Source organism: Jatropha curcas, chromosome 4 (assembly GCF_041381405.1).
Source record: "Jatropha curcas cultivar XTBG-Jc1 chromosome 4, XTBG_Jcur_1.0, whole genome shotgun sequence".
Lineage (NCBI taxonomy): Eukaryota > Viridiplantae > Streptophyta > Magnoliopsida > Malpighiales > Euphorbiaceae > Jatropha > Jatropha curcas.
The window spans coordinates 2,003,962-2,011,346 of NC_143154.1; the positions used below are offsets into that span (position 1 = coordinate 2,003,962).

The window sequence follows — 7,385 nt, forward strand, 5'->3', positions numbered from 1 at the left end:
GTTAAGCATTCATCAAAACAATTACCATAGACAGTAAAATCATCCATAAATACCTCAATAATCTCCTCTACAAAATCTAAAAATATACTAACCATACACCTTTGGAATGTGGCTGGTGCGTTGCAAAGACCGAACGGCATCCGTCGATAAGTAATGTACCAAAGGGCAAGTGAAAGTCGTCTTCTCTTGGTCTTCGGGTGCCACTGGTATTTGAAAAGAAACCTGAAAAACCATCAAGACAACAATAATGAGAACGACCGGCTAATCTTTCCAACATTTGGTCAATAAATGGAAGTGGGAAGTGATCTTTTCTTGTGGCTGCTTTTAAACTTCCTATAATCTATGCACATCCTCCACCCATTTTGAACTCTTGTAGGAACCAACTCTCCTTCAGCATTCTCCACTACAGTAATTCCTGTCTTCTTAGGCACTACCTGTACAGCGCTTACCCATTTACTGTCAGAAATCGGGTAAATCATACCAGCAATCTAAACAACTTCAGTATTTCCTTCTTCACCACCTCCATCATAGGTGGATTCAACCTCCTTTGAGCTTCTTTTGTGGGTTTGCGGCCTTCTTCTAGAAGAATCTTGTGCATACAAGTTGATGGACTCAACCCTTTAATATCTGCTATTGTCCATCCTATGGCCTCTTTATACTCCCTAAGAACTTGAACCAAGCTCTCTTCTTCAACCTCACTAAGTTTGCTGGAGATGATAACAGGCAATGTGTCTCCATTCCCCAAAAATGCATATTTTAAGTGGCCGGGCAGCGGTTTCAACTCTAACTTGGGTGCCTGCAAAACAGATGGTAAAAGCTTCTCATGGTGAGAAGGCAAAACAATATGGCTGTGGCTGCTTGTTAGGGGCTGATTTGTCTCCATCTCACACACAATTTCCTGTACATTTTCATTAACCAAGAAGGTTTCCTCAATCTCTTTAATACTGTCCATATTAATATTCCTGCAAAGCACTAAATCAAGCTCGTCAACAGCATTTAATTCAAACATTTCTTGTGCTAAAGGATCAATTACATCAATAGAACAAATACTAGACACATCACTAGGGTACTTCATAGCCTCATAAACATTAAATTCGACTTTCTCACCATCGAACTCCATAGATAATGTGCCTTCATAAGCATCAATTTTTGTCCTTGCAGTGCGGAGAAAAGGTCTCCCAAGCAATAAATCAGCTACAGTCGAGGATTTATCATCCTCCATATTAAGTACATAAAAATCTGCTGGAAAAATTAAATCACCAACCTGAACCAAAACATCTTCTAGCAATCCCACGGGATACACTATAGACCTGTCTGCCAATTGAATAATAATACGCGTTTCTTTCAAGGGACAACCCTTGAAAGATGAGTAAACAGATAAAGGCATGACATTTATAGAAGCTCCTAAATCACACATAGATCTCTTAATCCCTACATTGCCTATTTTACAAGGAATAGCAAACATACCTCGATCTTTACACTTTGGTGGGAGCCTCTTCTTTGAATCATGGCGGAGCAAACTTCACCCATCTCCACCTTCTCAACACTATCTACCTTCCTTTTGTTGGTACAAAGTTCCTTGAGAAACTTTGCGTACTTGGTATTTGCTTAATAGCATCCAACAATGGAATATTCACCTCCACCTTGCGAAAGGTCTCCAAAATGTCTTTCTCTTCACTTTCCTTCCTTGTTTTAAGCCAATCTCTCGGGAAAAGGAGGCTGAACAGTAAAGGTTTGGGGCTGCCGTACTTCAGCTGTTCGGAAGGCCCATTTCGGTGAATTTCTACCTCCTTTTCAGCTTCTTCCTTAGAACTGCTGCTGCCTTTTTTAGGGGCTGCTGTGTTTAGCTCTTTACCACCCTCAAAGTGATCGCACTTGCATTTTCCCTTGGGTTTACCACCGTTTGGGAAGGAAGCTTCCCTTGTGTTTCCAATCTACTCAAGGAAGATGCAAGTTGACTAATTTGTTGTTCCATATTCTGCATTCCCTTTCTTGTTTCTTGCTGGAATTCTTGTTGAGAAGTGGCAAGTGACCTCACAATATCTTCCAATGGTATTTTTGGGGGAGGAGCTTGTTGAGGAGGTGGTCTAGCTGGTTGGTATCCTTGGAAATTTTGGTTGTGGCTTCCATAGCTAAGATTAGGATGATTCTTCCAAGCTTATGAAGGTGTTACCCATCGGTCTTTGGGGCTGCCCGAATATCCTCCCATAGCGTTAACTTGCTCTTGATCACCATACCATGATGGACATGTGTCAGTTGGGTGATCGCTGCAACATACCTCGCACACACTTCTCTTCACAGGTTGCCCTGCAGCAATAGATTTAACAATAGAGGTTAGTTCGTTCAGTTGAGACTGAATGGAAGAATCACATACCTGATATAGCTTCCTGGAGGGTTCTTCAACTTGGCCAAATTGTTGTGAATTGGCGGCCATAGTGGAAATAATCTCTCTTGCTGCGAATGGAGTCTTATTAACAAGTGCTCCCCCACTAGCTGCATCAACCATCTTCTTTCCATGTCAAGCATCCCTTCATAAAAGTACTGTATTAGGGACTGTCAGACATCCCATGTTGCGGGCAGGCTGCACATAACTTCTTGAATCTCTCCCAATAGTCATAAAGACTCTCTCCAGCCTTTTGTCTAACCCCACAAATTTCTCTTCGTATGATGGCTGCCCTAGAAGCGGGAAAATACTTGTCCAAGAATGCTCGGGCCATATCAGGCCATGTGGTGATGGAACCTGGAGGTAGATTAAGCAACCACTCCTTAGCAGCATCTTTAAGTGAGAACGGGAATGCCTCAACTTAATTTGCTCTTCAGTTACCCCCTGCGGTCTCATGCTAGAACAAACTCCATGGAATTCCTTCAAGTGATTATGCGGGTTTTCAGTCTTTTTCCATGGAAAGCGGAAGTTGATGAATAACCCGATTTAAGCTCAAATGGCGCTTCCAACTCCGGGTAAGTAATACACATAGGCTGCTGCTCTACAGGGGCAGCCTGTAGCTCTCGAACAGTGCGGTTTTCGCCATAACTTCCTCTTGGTCAATTTCTGCAAGAATCTCTTCCTGCTCAAGACTTTCTTCTTCGGTTTCAGCTGTAAAATCAAGGTGACCAGCTGCTGGACTTTCCGGTTCAGTTCCGGAAATCGATTCGGCCCACTTTCGCTCTTCGCTTGTCTCCTTAGTGAGCGGGCTGTTTTCTCTATCTCAGGATCAAATAATATTGGCAAATTTTCAGACCTGGTCATTCAAAAAGACAACAAACAGTAAAGTTAACTAGTCCCCGGCAACGGCGCCAAAATTTGACGGGCGTCGAATCCGCCAAAAATAATTAACCTGCTCTCCTACAAAATAAAACTTGTAAATATGGTGAGAAGGGTCGAACCCTAGGGATTAGCTTTGTCGAAAATAACCAAACTGAAAATAAAATTAAAAATAGATATTGAAACGGGGGAATTTAATAATCGAACTAAACGAATTAAAATTAAATCAAAGAAATAAATGCAATAAAATTAAAAATTGAACCTGAACAATTGATAGTAAATTCAGCCAAGGCATACCGCGGTTCGAAGATTTGATTCGAGTGATCATTGATTCAAGATTAATTCCTTAATTCATATTACAGACAAGTTATAGCCAGAAAGAACGTCAACCCAACCAATTCTACCGTAGGAATAGGTTGCTAAGATACGATCTAATAACAACCCCTAATTAACTAGCAATCCTAAGTACGACGAAGGATTTAACTGTTAACCGCTTTAAAATCTAATAGAACCCTGCCAGATTAACAGAAACTACGAGCATCCATTTAAATCTGATTATATTCTTTCTTAATACAACCTAAAAATTCTACCCAATTAGTTATATTAATACTACTACTAGCACAACCTAACCAAACAATTACGGATTTGATTACGCCGAATAGCTATGGAAATTTCTACCAAACAATAACGGGCCCTGTTAAATCATTCAATAAAATTTCGCTAGGGGATATATTTTCCCAATAAATCACAGAAAGAATATAAATGCAATAGAATAAAGAAATTCAATTAAGTTCAATATAATCTCACAATCGAAATCAAACTTCTACCTTGGTTTAGCCTTAACTGAACAGAACGTTTAGCCACACATGGCTATGGAAGAAAACATCATCAAAGATTGAAAGTTCGGCAAAATCTCTCAAAAATTCTCTCAAATTCGTCACAACCCAGGGAGGCAAAGATGATCCACAAAAAGACCTAATTTCGACTTAAATAGCCCCTAGAAGGTGGGGTCCACTAATACAATAAAAATACCCACTAAAACTGTGTCTAATATCATGTGGCTGTAAAACGTGCTGGAATTAGTTGAAGAAGTCGTGACCAGCCAATAATGTCACAATCAGTCCGCTGGTCTGATTTCCTGCTTAGTCTTGCCCAAGGCTAAGAGCCTAACAGCTTGCATTTGTGTTCCAAAATTCCAGCAGCTCCTTCCTTGCTCCAAAACATTTCAATTGTGCTCCTTTTTGCTTCATTCATATCAAATCCAACTTTTCCTAGCATAAAAACAATAAATCAAGTTAAACCACTCTTTTAAGCACAAAATGACACCAAATCAACACAAATATAACAATAAAAGAAAATTGGATTTGCAAGTTATCACTTTGTTTCTAGCCTAGAGTTAAATTTGGTTTTTAACCCAAATGATTGGTGGATAAACTCTAGGGCTAATGTTCATGTATGCATTAATAGAAAATATTTTTCTTTGTATTAGGCATCAAGTGCAGGAACTGTGAGTATGAATAATGAGAGTAAACCTGAAATCCTAGGAGAAGGCCAAATAACACTAAAATTGTCTTCTGGAAATATGTTTGTCTTGAATATGTTTTTTATGCTCTTTCTATTAGGAAAATTTAATAAGTGCATCTTTATTATATCAATGTGGTTATATTATTACTCTTGGCTCTGGTAAAGCAGTAATAAGTAGACATAGCACATTTATAGGCAAAGGATATTTAGTTAGTGGATTATATAAATTAAATATATTATCTTTGTCTAATAATTCGATTTCTAGTTCTTCTTTATTTGTTGTTGTTATTGAATGCAATAATCATTGGCATGATAGGCTGGGGACATGTAAACTTTGATACTATTAAAAGGATGATGACTTTAGAATTAATTCCTAAACATCATATTGATAAAGCAGATAAATGTCAAGTATGTGTGCAAGCTAAACAACCTAGGAAGCCTTTCAAATTTATGGAAGGGAAACATATTATTAGAAATGATACACAGTGATATTTGTGATATTAATGGTGTTTTAACTCGTGGTGGCAAAAGGTATTTCATAACTTTTATTGATGACTTTTCAAAATTCTATTATGTTTACTTGATTAATTTCAAGAGCGAATTGTTTGATAATAAAATTTATAAAGCAGAAGTTGAAAATCAACTAGAAAAAAATTAAAATTCTGCATTTTGATAGAGGAGATGAGTTCACATCTAATGAAATGAATGAATTTTGTGAAATGCATGGTATTATTCATCAAGTAACTCCTTTGTACTCACCTCAATCTTATGGAATAGTAGAAAGAAAGAAAAAGACTTTAATGGATATGGTAAATCTATGTTGCTTAGTTCAGGTTTGCCTAATAATTTTTGGGGAGAGGCTTTATATTATGTTTGTTTTATTTTGAATAGAATTCCATATAAAAATGCTAGTAAGACTCCTTATGCAAAACGATCCTAAGAGGGCGGGTAGAGTAAAGCTCCTGGCTAGCTTCTAGGATGGCAGACTAGGTAAAGCAAATGTGGTTGCTGATGCTCTTAGCAAGAAATCTCTAGTAGCCTTGCGAGCGATGAATGCACATTTGTCTATATCGAGTGATGGAGTTTTAGAGGCTGAGTTGCAAGTAAGGCCTACTTTGATTCAGCAAATTCAGGAGGCTCAGACTGATGATGAGAAGATTTCTTTGTGGAAAGATCCGGTTCAAGATTGTAAGAAGAAAGGCTTTGTGATTAAGGAAGATGGATGTATGTACTTTGGTGATCAGATCTATGTATCGAAGATTCTAGAATTGAGGAAGAGTATCATGAAAGAAGCCCATAGCAGTCCGTATGTCGTGCATCCAAGTAGTAAGAAGATGTACCAAGACTTGAAAGTGCATTACTGGTGGCCAATTATGAAGAGAGAGATTACAGATTTTATGACCAGGTGTCTGATTTGTCAGCAGGTGAAGGCAGAACATCATGTTCCATCAGGTTTGATGTATCCTATTTCGATTCCTGAGTGGAAATGGGATAGAATAACAATAGATTTTGTGATTGGTTTGCCACTTACTCCATGGAAGAAAGATGCCATTTGGGTAGTAGTTGTCCATTTGACTAAGTTAGATCGTTTTTTTCTGTGAGGATTGATTTCTCTCTTGAGTAGTATGCATAACTGTATATTGATGAGATAGTACGATTGCATGGTGTTCCCTCGTCCATTATATCTGATTGGGATCCAAGGTTTACTTCCAGGTTTTTGGAAGAAGTTGTATGACACGATGGGTACTAAATTGCATTTTAGTACAGCTTTTCATCCGCAAACAGATGGGCAGTCAGAACGAGTGATACAGATTTTAGTGGGTATGCTTAGAGCATGTGTGATTGATTTCAAGGGTAGCTGGGACAAGTATATCAAATCGACAGAGTTTGCTTATAATAACAGTTACCAGTCAAGTATTGGTATGGCACCGTTTGAGCCTTTACATGGTAAGAGATGCAGGACTCCACTTTATTAGTCCGAGCTCAGTGAGGGCAAGATAGTTGGACCAAATTTGCTTCGAGAGACAGAAGAGAAGGTGATTCTTATCAGAGATAGGCTGAAGGCTCCGTTTGATCGCTAGAAATCCTATGCTGGTCTGAAGAAGAAAGACGTCGAGTATGCTGCTGGTGATAAAGTGTTTTTTTGAAAGTGTCACCATGGAAGAAAGTTCTGAGATCTGGTAAAAAGGATAAGTTAAGTTTTAGGTTCATCGATCCACATGAGATCATTGATTGTATTGGTCCATTGGCCTACAGATTAGCTTTACCTCCGGATCTTCATAAGATCCATAATGTCTTCCATATGTCGATGTTGAGGAAATACCGTTCCGATCCTTCCCATGTGGTTGCAGCAAAGTCAATTAGTATCCAACCAGATTGACTTATGAGGAGAAGCCAGTGAAGATTTTAGCTAGAGAGGTCAAAGAGTTGAGAAACAAGAGGTCCCTCTTGTTAAGTTCTGTGGAGGAATCATAAGACCGAGAAGGCTACTTGGGAGACCGAGGAGATTATGTGAGCTCAGTATCCTCAGCTATTTGCCTCATGTAAATTTCGAGGACGAAATTTTCTTAAGGGGAGGAGAGTTGTAACGCCCTAATTT

At 38.8% G+C, this 7,385-nt stretch overlaps 1 non-coding gene across 1 annotated transcript; it reads left to right on the plus strand.

Annotated features, from left to right (window-relative positions):
- Positions 1 to 2,562: 2,562 nt before the first annotated feature.
- On the plus strand, positions 2,563 to 2,669 carry LOC149496646 (small nucleolar RNA R71). Its single transcript, XR_016320727.1, has one exon. It is a non-coding gene; the product is annotated as a small nucleolar RNA R71 (small nucleolar RNA).
- The last annotated feature ends 4,716 nt before the right edge of the window (positions 2,670 to 7,385 follow it).